Source organism: Lingula anatina, chromosome 10, assembly GCF_051362555.1.
Source record: "Lingula anatina isolate TDL-2025a chromosome 10, LinAna3.0, whole genome shotgun sequence".
NCBI classification, from domain to species: domain Eukaryota; kingdom Metazoa; phylum Brachiopoda; class Lingulata; order Lingulida; family Lingulidae; genus Lingula; species Lingula anatina.
The window spans coordinates 11,249,341-11,260,965 of NC_141776.1; positions in this window are offsets into that span (position 1 = coordinate 11,249,341).

Genomic DNA, 11,625 nt, shown 5'->3' on the forward strand with positions numbered 1-11,625 from the left:
CAGAACTATATGTAGTACTGCAATCATTAGACCTATCTTGAAAAAAGTAAATCTTGACTCCACTTTACACAAAATTATACTGTTTGTTACATCACGACTCCTGAAACCGTCTTTAACAAAAAAGAAAAGCTGTATTTCCGACCCCAGGACCTGGGCGATAAAAAAATAAACTAATGATAAATGGTACCAAAATGGAATTTATATAGCTAAATGCTCACAAACACAACGAAGCTGTTTTTCCTCATAATTACATAACACTAAAGTATATCTGTATTACTGAAATCTGTCATTTATTAATGACAAAAAAGTAATTTGATACAAAGTAACAAAAACGAAAGATAATTATACATCCCCCACACTATATAACTAACATAATACATAATAACAAAGAAGGATGATGAGTGAAACCAACATTAACTAATATGTGAACTAAAGTTACTAAAATATGTGAACAAAAAAGCTACTGGAGCAAGAAGTTGGCGCAAATGACAAATAAAGGTCCATACTATATAACTACCATAATACATAATAACTAAGGAAGGATAATGAGTGCAACAATAATTAATGGAGATAATGTGATCAACATGCTGGAGCGTAGGCACAAATAAAAAAAATACAGGCACAAAAGTATTATTTCTAAAAGAATGCGTCAAACAATAAATAGGATAAAATATGTGAACAACAAAGGCAGCGAAACAAATGAAAAATAAAGATCGCTTGCCCTGTATTGCAAAAATCAATATATATAGAAAAAGCGATGACTTAAGCCTAGGTCCTAACTATCTAGCTAAGTTCCTTGCGTCCGGCTAGGACGTAGCTAGATCGCACGTAGCGGCTGTTGATCATGTCGAAAAGTTTCACACGCGAACTCCCACGTTTTCCCCATTTTTTGGCCGTAGACCACACATAGCAGGCCGTACGTTCGGTTGGGACCTAGGCTTTACGCAGGTGATGGGGGACAGTGGGGGGTTTCCTTATGAAAAATGAAAGAATAACGAATTAAATGATCTTAAAGTGTAGCTTTTAAAATTGTCCAAGTTTGCCACTAAGGAAAAATGCTGGTGATCTTCACCGCAGCTAAAAGCTGACTGACTGCACACTGAGCTAGGTCAATAGAAGAAAAAACACAGACAATCACAATTTAAACAAATGAGCGTGCCTAGACACAGGCTCACTGCCCTGGTCATCTGTTCACACAATGCCCGGTCAACTATTTTATAGGTCAAAATGTGCAGACACTTAAACTACCCCTATAAACTTACAGCTTTTTTTACGTAAACACAATTAATTATTTCCTCCCCTAGAACAATATTTGCAAATATTTGTCTGGAAATGAAAAAAAAATATATTGATGTTTTTAATTTAATTGGTAAATAACGATAGACACATTTCAAGGTTAACTCCCACAATTACTTTAACACTTGGGATGCCCATTTTTTTCAATTGGTTAAGTGCTTTAAATGAGGTGGTTAATGACACTTATAAAGATTTCTTGAGCTATTTTAATTATGTGTACATTATGTAACGATACATTGATTAGGCATCTTCTCGGATACAATATCAGCACAAGGGCTCGAATTCTTAGGTTTTCTGTTTTCCTAAAACAGACCGTTTAATTCTTAGGGATGGACAAAGAGATTTAAAGTCGAATGAAAGAACAATGGTAAACTCCATGACACCGGAGCTGCAGAGTACGAAGACGGTGGCCCACATTGCTATAGTTTGACTTGCCTTGAAGGTCTTTTGGCATTTTTTTAGTACGATTTGCTATCTGAGGTATAATTGGCATAATTCAAAGTCATATCTTGACTGATGATAATAACCCCCGTGTCGACTAAGGTTGCAAGCACCTCCTACTGTCACAGATAAAACATAATAGAGTTAATGTGTCTCCGTCATTATTTATAAGGGGTTATTTGGTGTTAACTGAAGAAGTCGTTATGATAATCACTATTAGTATAGGCCCTATATTATATTCGTTCATTTTGCTTAAATGCACTCTGCCAGGGATTGAATCGTCAAATGATTTTTCTAGGAAAATAGCAATTTTCTTCGACTTACGAATCATTGTTCGACTCGTTTCTCCATTTAGATACGCTGTTTTTATTCCAATTTTGATTTGATAGTTTAGTACTGAATGACTGGCCAGAACGACATCTCATTTCCCTGACCTTCACCGTCCTTGGTTTACTTTTCTCTTGATAACCATAGAAAATGGAGTGGTGATTTGCATTGCGGCCCTGTATCTTGCGTGGTATTTTTCATTTTGTATATTTTATACATTTTCTTTTATCGTGCCATATTCTTACTTATACTCAAAATTGCATTTCTTTGTTCGATGAAGAAGGCGTAATGCAAGTGATATTATAAGCAATAAGAGTTTTCAGAACTTCCTCATGTAGTATTTAGTCATAGGATCAATCGAACGATGCTGAGATAATTGAGAACCATAAATGCCGGGATGGTTTCAAATATTACTGAATTATTTGCTGTGCTGGTTTTACTTGGTGGATAGCGACAAACACAGAGTTGGATTAATTCCGCCACTAAAGGCGAGACAATTTGCACGAATTTAACACAGACGTTGCTATCCAAGAAAGTCATTTTTTTCTGCATTGCGCTTTACATACATGCATATTATATATATCTTCACCGCCGTCATTCTTTAGGAAAAATGTTGAAATATCTAGGTACGAAATCCCAACGATTAAACTTTATTTGCTTTATGAGCGTTCAATTATCCCCTTAAAAAGGTTGATTAAAAGAGCAAGCACAATAAAGCAAACTGGAAATAAATAGTTTATATACCTGAGCTTCATAACTTCATACAGATGGAAGCTTTTATTTGTTTGTTTGTTTGATGATGATGGTGGCCACTTGCCCCAAAAGTCTTTTGACAAACAAAATACATAGCAACGGAGTTTTAGTTGTCAGGAGGTTAACTCTTTTTAATCACGTCAGTTAAAGGAACAGGTTGCAATGGAATGCATAACATAAAAAGCGTTGCCTATTCACAAACGTGCTTGAAATTTACTTCCTTCGAACCAAAATAAAGACATCCAATACATGATTTAGAGTTTGGCGGTTTATACAAAATTGTCATGCGGTTAAAAAGGTGGTTAATAGCGTTTAAATAGTTTTTTATGACCAATATTAATTGTGAATACGTTATGGAGTAACACAGTGATGACAAATACGATATTAGAAACAGGATTTGAGTTTCAACGCTTTTAATTTATTTATTATTTTTATTCATTTATTATTATTTTAGAAATAGATAACATCTTTCCCCAATGTATTGGTGGGTTATAACCGAGTCGTTTGCGTGTGCGATTGCAAAATCACAGAACTATATGAACTCCCCCAATAACGGAAGGTCACGTAAGGGTATATGTGCATGTAAATAAAACCGCTAAAGCCATCGTGCTGGATTTGCATGGAATCGGGAAGGCGTGAGCACAAATTTGGTCGCTAGATGGACCGGGCAATTTACAGTGTGTCTCTTTAACGACAAATCAATCTAAAATTCATAAAGAAAATGAACAATAAATAAACACCATAGTTTTTATTGAGTTATTATACATAGAGATAATGGGCTCTATTTGCTCATGCAATATCAAACTCACTTTTTAATACAGTACCACACACTGTTTAGTTATTGCATGCATGCACAGACCTTCATACGGCATCCATGTGAAAATACTAGAAGTGTGTTGTTTTTGAACCTCACAAGAAAAATGCAATATAGTGCCTACATTATATAATGCCTTTCTTTTCATCATTTAATGTTTTACAAAAAATTGAATCATATCAAAAGTATGGAGTAAAAAAAATTAATTGAAAATAAACTGTGGATTGACTATTTCTTGTAATATAAACCATATTCTTTTTGCTAAATACCAAACTCATTTAATAAATACAGAAACTCGAACTAAATAAAACATCTAACCCAACGAATCCATACAGAATTGATACGCCAAAAATGCTATATAATGTACAAATATATCCAATACAAACAACTGTACAGTCATATCTATCTAGCCATGCTGAGCGCGTGACAGTCTTTCTCCTACTTGAAGCTAATTCCTGGAATCGTAACGTAAACAAAACCATTATTATTTGATCTGTTACAACTCTGTAGGCGTAAAGTACTCCGACCCTTTTGATTTAAGTTGAAGGGGCAACCAAATTGGCCTTCAAATTTGACGTGGTTTTGATTTTTTTTAGTCAGGCAGTCGTTCCACAAAATTTGAAGGGATTACCTATCACCCCTCTTAAATTTTCCAACCACACCATTACTACGTGCAGGAGGTGGTAGTTTGAGGGTCTCAGTCTAAATCTTTTTACCAAAAATGAGTTTACTTATAAGGATATCAACTGTTTCTTTTGGAAGAAAAAGGATTTCCCCATAATTACCAATGGTTTAAGAATCAATTCTTACATTCAAAGTTAGTCCATGTTGTTTTTCTAAAAAATATTGTTTTTCTAAAAGGAAAAGCCATCTATGAAAGTCCTCGTGGTCCTATGGCAAGCATAGATTCCAGAATAATTGCCATAACCGCTTACTAAAAGATGACATGGAATATATTACATTTCTATGAGTTGTTTACAATGTATTTTTGATGAAACATGAATCTTACTCGAACACTTGTTATACCTTTATATAAGCTTCCAAAACATATGTCTTTAAACTCAAACACTGCTTTTCTGATTTCTTAATGCCCACCCCCACCCCCCTCACAAGCACACAAAGAAGTATTAAATTTGCTTCCCAAGTGCGCATACCAACCTTCAATACTCAAATTGAAAACAAGTTGAAAAGAGGTGAAAAGAAGAAACACCACAAGCCTATCCCAACTATATTTGGAACTCAAGAAATATGAGGTCTTACCAGAAAAACTTAATATTAAAATTCCACACCTTCAAAAGAGCCACACGGGTTTTGAGTGCCTTGAGATTCTACTGACCTCTTATTCAGTGTAGCTATATCGATGGGAGCCTCCCTGATGTTTCCTTTTTGTGAGTTATAAAAGCGCAGCATACGCGTATATGCTTGTCTGACTTCCGGAATACGCAGGCCATATATGATAGGGTCCAGAAGCGGGTTCAGCATATACAAGTAAGTGACAATGACGTGAACAATGCCGAATCTTTCAGGGATGCGCAAAGAGATTAAGTCGAATGAGAAATCCATGGTAAAAACCACGACGCCGGCACTCCAAAGGACGAAGACGGTACCCCATAACATCGCTATAGTTTGGCTTGTCTTGAAGGTATTTTTTGCCATGCCCTTCGATGGACCTTGTGTCATCTGTTTCCGAGCTTTGTAGAGGAGTAAAGCCAGCATAACCGTGTTGCCAATGAATGCTGTGGCAGTTACTATACTGCCAGTTCCACTGAGGGCTAAATGCACTGACTGAGACATGAACGTAGCTAAGCAACCATCCTGGGGTCTCTTTATACAGTTGTAGATGATTCCCAAGGAGAAGGAGACCGTTGGGATGAGGTAGGACAAGATCACAAAAACCGCCGTTGGTTTCTTGTTGTACTTCCCGGTCAAGTTCAAGGGATGCCACACAGTGGTGAGTTGGTGGTAGACGAGGGAGGTGGTGGAAATCAACGGCAATAAAGTAAAATAGGCCGTGAGAGTAACCATAAACCTCTCAAAGCAAGCCAAGTTTATTAAACCAAATTGGACATTCCCATCGGAATCACGGACGATCGCGTCTTCACCAAATGCCACACTGGTAGCGTTCTCAGTGAAGTTGGTCGTCTCAAGAAGGACAGTCACACCGTCTTCTGAGTCTCTAGGGTTCTGGGAATGAGGAATCATCACCCGGGTGTGGATGTTGAGGCATATTGCTACCGCCATGGTCACTGCAAGCATTAGGTCTGACACTGCCAAATTCACCAAATTGATTTGGAATGTTGTAAGGGGCCTTTTCAAGCGCCCCAAGGCTGCCAAAGAAACACTGTTCATCGTTACGGCGACAATAGCTAGCGTAAGTAGGATCTCCCGAGACGGCGATGAAAGCGCCTTTGCCGGTCGCGCCATGTAGAACTGAAAACCAGTGACATTAAACATTGTGAGGTTGGTCAGTGTCAGCCACGGCGGTATTTCTTACTAAATCACGCCCTACCTTGATGCTCTTATATACAGATTTTAGACGATATAACATAAGTTATGATAAAGAAGTTTTTAAAACCAGAAACGCATTCTTACATGTACACCAATTTTATTATTCGTCCTTAAATGATGTATCCTTTGTTATCAGTACCATTTGCTACGTGAGGTATAATTGGCATAATTCAAAGTCATATGTAGACTGATGATAAAATAATAACCAATTACCCACGTGTTGACTAGGGTTGCAAGCTTTTTTCTACTGGCACAGATAAAAGAAACGAGTTTCCTACGAGTTTCCTTCCTAAATTATTAGGGGCTATTGGTGATGACTGTGGAAGTTGTAAATATAATGATGCCCATCAGAATTTATTGTATTCATTCATTCCGCACAAAAGCATTCTGCATTGGACTTACCCGCTTAAATGATTTCTAGGAATATGCCCGTTATTACTTACACATGAACCATTAGTCTACCCGTTCTAACATTAATATAAGATTTTTCACTCCGTTTTCAATTTGATAGTTTAATTCTTAATGACTGGCCAGGAGTTTAGAACAACATCTGCTTTCCCTGACCTTCACCGGGCATGACTTACTTATCACTGCCTAACACTAGAAAATGTTGAAGGGTTTTGCATTGTCGCTCTGTATCTTGCATGATTGCTATTCTAGGGGAGACCGGGGCTAGTTGGACCCTGGGGTAAGTTGGACCCCCGTCAATTTATGAAAAAGTAACTACGAGGTAAAAAAATTGCCCACATATTACTCTTGCAAAGTGACCGTAGCCTACAATGCTAAGGAAGTGTCGGACGTTAAAAGGTTTTACTTAAGCGGTGAGTCGAAATAAACGATTTTTGCACCTAAAAGTAAATTTATTTAAGAGATTTAAAAAACTTTTATCATAGGATTTTGATCGAATGTAAGATATGTATAGGGCATCAAACTAAAGCTCATTGTTTCAAATTTCACAGAGATGTATCATCGTTGCTCATTCTAGCACCATAAATGGCTACCAGCCTTTAAAATAAATAATGTGCACCCGGGGCTAGTTGCCCCCCTTGACTCGGGGCAAGTTGGACCCTCATGTTACCCACAAACCTTTGCGCGCAACGCTGTTTGAAATAAACATGTTGGTGAAATTGACAAAGCTTGCCGGTGTCTATTACCGTCTGGTTGATTTTTTTAATTTTCTCTCTGGTGTCTTTTTGAAAATTTATATTAGAAATATTCTGTTGATTGTAAGTATTTAAAAGCAAATCCATTGGACTTTCCGTAGAAAACATTTATTTTGCCTTAATTCATTGTAAGGGGATTCCCTTTGTATATATAGTGTTATATGTGGCCCCAAGGGGATTTTTCACCCCTCCCTAGCTAGAGACCATTGTTGAAACAAACTCAATGGTTTAAAACTGGATTTGTTACTTTCTTTTAAAAAGAAAATTTATTATTCGTTTTCATTCATTAAAAACCTTCTTTATACCATTATTTATTTATTCTTAATTAATCAAAACACATTTTATTGATAGATATTTTGGTTCTTGCAACACATACCCCCCCCCCCCCCCAACAACGTGACGTACGGAAACCTCAATAAATCTGCCTCATTTGAACTGTTTATTCATCGAAGACTCTCAAAAATCAATTGAATAAATTAAACATTTATAAATATGTATTTCAAGGCGTTTACATGGGATATATACTTCATTTTCGTATAGGGGGGCCAACTTGCCCCGAACCTGGGGCCAACTTGCCCCATGGCGGGGCAAGTTGGACCCCCTGACATCAACTGCGTTTTTTGTCAAATTGTGAGTCACCTGGCATTATATTTGAAAAATAATGACGTTGCATACGTTGCTTAGTTCATGGGGCTTACTTTGAAACCGGTTTTGTTACTCTAACCCACTCCTAGTTGGCTCTACAAGGCCAAAAGTGTCTAACTGGGCCAACTAGCCCCGGTCTCCCCTATATACATGCAATAAGTATTTTTTTAATTGTGTCAAACTTACTTACACTCTCAATTGCATTTTTTGAAGAGGTTGGCATGATGCAAGTGATATCTATAATGAGGAGAAGTCTTCAAAGCTTCATACTGTTGAAAATGGTTTTCGTGAAAAAGTGACTTCTTTGCCTAAGAGTCCTCTAGCTGGTATACCAAAGACATACAGACGGAGTGGTGATGGGGTGTCAGTGGGGTATCTCGTTTCAAAAACGTCGGTTAAATCACAGGCTGCAGGGAAACTGTACTGTTCTTTAATGATTATCTTTTCTCAGGAGAGCGTTAACTACAAATAAAGTGTTCTTCTTTCGCGCCTGAATAAAAAAACAAATTTGCTACTTGAACACTGGCACTTCAAACGAATTTTTAAGTGCTTTAAATGGTATGGTTAATAACATTCAAACAGGTTTCTTGATATATATTGATTTTGTGTACATTATGCAACAATGCATTGGTTTGACATTTTGGTACGCTATATCAACACAGGGGTTTGAATTCTTAAGGTTTTTATATTTTCTGAAAAACAGCACCCCTTTCCCCAACGTATCCGTGGGTTATAAGAGAGCTAGTGGTGTGAGGGATTGCACAGAACAATCTAAAATTTCCTAGAAATATTGGAAGGTCACGACAGAGTGAACGTGTTTAAAAAAAAACGCCCTGGATTTGGAATCGGTAAGGCTCGAGGACTGGACCGGCGCCGAGTTGCATAGACGAAATTACATTGTTCCTTTTGCAAACAGAAAAATAAACGATAAATCAATCTAAATTTTATATATTGAAAATGAACGTACTATCCATTGTTATATAATACATTCTGTACAGACCTACATACATGCGACGTTAATGTGAAAATACGAGATGGCATCGCTTTTGGGCCTCAACAAAATATAATTGCTTTATTGAAAATTATTAATAAACTGAGTATGGATTGTAATTTTAGACATGTATACTAATAATTGAAACAGAATTTCACACTGAAAATGCTATAGAACGACACACATCACCTTTATTATCACCTTTATTACAAATTTATATTAAAAAACGTCGTCAACCATTGCCAGCAATCGTAGCTATCAACATTCTGACATCTTTTACTGGAGCTGAAGGTGCGACAGTCCTTACCCCGCTGAAGTCTTCTTTCTGGAGTTTAATTTCTAAATAAAACCATGAGCATTGGTATGTCCTATTACAACTTTGTAGGCATAGAACTCCGATCATATTGATTTTAGTTGAAAAGGCCTAAGCAATAGGCTTCCAATCTTTCGTAGGGTTGATAAGAGTTTAAGAGTATTTTTAGGTGGGCAGTCGTTCCTCATTGACGTCAGGACCATAGCCCCACCTTCCTCTCCCCATTTTTGGAACACATACAGAAAGCGTTATAGGTTCCATTCTTTTTACACAAACATTGCCGTTTTGAATAAGACTTTAAAATGCATATATCTTTAAAATCAAGCACTTTTTTCTGAATGCCCACTCCCAGCACGCAGACATAGGCACGCATCAAATTTGCTAGGTGCCTACTTACAATTACAAACCGATAAAAACAGACTTTGTATTTACATGGAGTTGAACAGGCGAACACGTTCAAACCTACTATATTTACTACTCAAGAAATATGAAGTTTTACAACAGAAAAAGATTATATTAAAATTTCTCTTCTTCACAATTGTCGTTCGGTTTCCGAGTTTCATGAGGTTCTACTGACTTATTACCTGATGTAGCTTTATCGATGGGCAGCTCGTTGATGTTACATTTTTGTTGGTTTTTGAAGCTCAATATACGGGTATATGCTTGTCTGACTTCGGGAATGCGCACGCCATATATGATAGGGTCCACAAGCGGATTCAACGTATACAGTTGAACGCTAACGACGTTAACAATGCCGAAACTCTCAGGGATGGATGATGAGATCAAGCTGAATGAGAAAACTATGGTTAATGCCACAAGCCCAGCACTCCAGAGAACGAAAAGGGTAGCCCACAACATCGCTATAGTTTGACTTGTCTTGAAGGCCTTTTTCGCCATGTTCTTTGATGGACCATTTATTATCTGTTTCCTCGCTTTGTAGAGGAGTAAAGCTAGCATGACCGTGTTGCCAACGAACGCCATGGCTGTTGTTATACTGACAGTTCCACTGACGGCTAAATGCATTGGCTGAGACATCAGGGTAGCTAAGCAGCCATCTTGGGATTCCTTCACATAGTTGAAAATAATTCCCAATGAAAACGAGACCGCTGGGATGAGAAAGGACAAGATCACGAAAACAGCCGTTGGCTTCTTGTTGTACTTCTTCGAAAAATCTAAGGGATGCCACAAAGTGGTGAGTTGGTGGTAGACGAGCGAGGTAGTGGCCATCAGCGGTAATAGAGTGAAATAAATTGTGAGAACAACTGTAATCTTCTCAAAGCATGCCACGTTTATTAAACGAAATGAGGCTTTCTCGTTGGAATTGTGGGCGGTCGCATCTTCTCCAAATGCAGTACTTGTAGCGTTCTCGGTGAGGTTGATTGTCTCATGAACGGCATTAACACCGTCTACTGATTCTCCATGGTTCTGGGAAGGTGGTATCATCGTCTGAATGTAGATATTGACGCATATTGCAACTGTCTTGGTCACGGCCAGCATTAGGTCAGAGACGGCCAAAATCACCAAATTGATTTGAAATGTTGTAAGGGGCCTTGTCAAGCGCCCCAAGGCTGCCAAAGATATACTGTTCATCGTTACGGCGACAACAGATAGCGTAAGAAGGATCTCCCGAGACGGCGATGATAACGGCTTTACCAACGGCGCGATGTCCATCTCAAAATCAGACGTATTCAATATTCTGAGTTTGTGAAATGTTAACCACGGAAGTATATTGTACTAATTCTAGCCGTACAGTCTTCCCCTTAAATACAGATTTTGACCGATACAACTTATAATAATTACCCTGATGTCGACTAGGGTTTCGAGCTTTTTCCTATTGTCACAAATAAAACAAAACAGTTTTCGTGTTTCCGCCATTTATTATTAAAGGCTACTTGGTGCCAACTTGCGTAGTTGTAGAGATAACCATCAGTATTAGAATGTATTGAATTCATTCATTCCGTTTAGATTAATTATCTTAGGGAATTAACTGCCAAAATTATTTTTCTTGGAAAAAACAAGTTTTGCCTACTCACGTATCATTGTTCGACACGATGGTTTATTCCATTTTGAAGTAGACAGTTTAGTCCTAAATTACTGACAAATCGTTTAGAACAGCATGTGCCTATACTGGCCTTCACCGGGCATGGTTTAATTCTAACTTCATTATTCAAAGTCATATCTAGACTTATGTATGATTATAATGACCCATAATCCTCGTGTTCACTAGGGATTCAAGCTTTATCCACAGAAAAAAGAAACAATTTACGAGTTTCCTTCATTAATTTTTAAGGGCTATTGGTACTTACTGAAGAAGTTGTAAATATAATGATCACTATAGGAATATGCTGTTTTCATTCATTCCGCATAAAGGCAC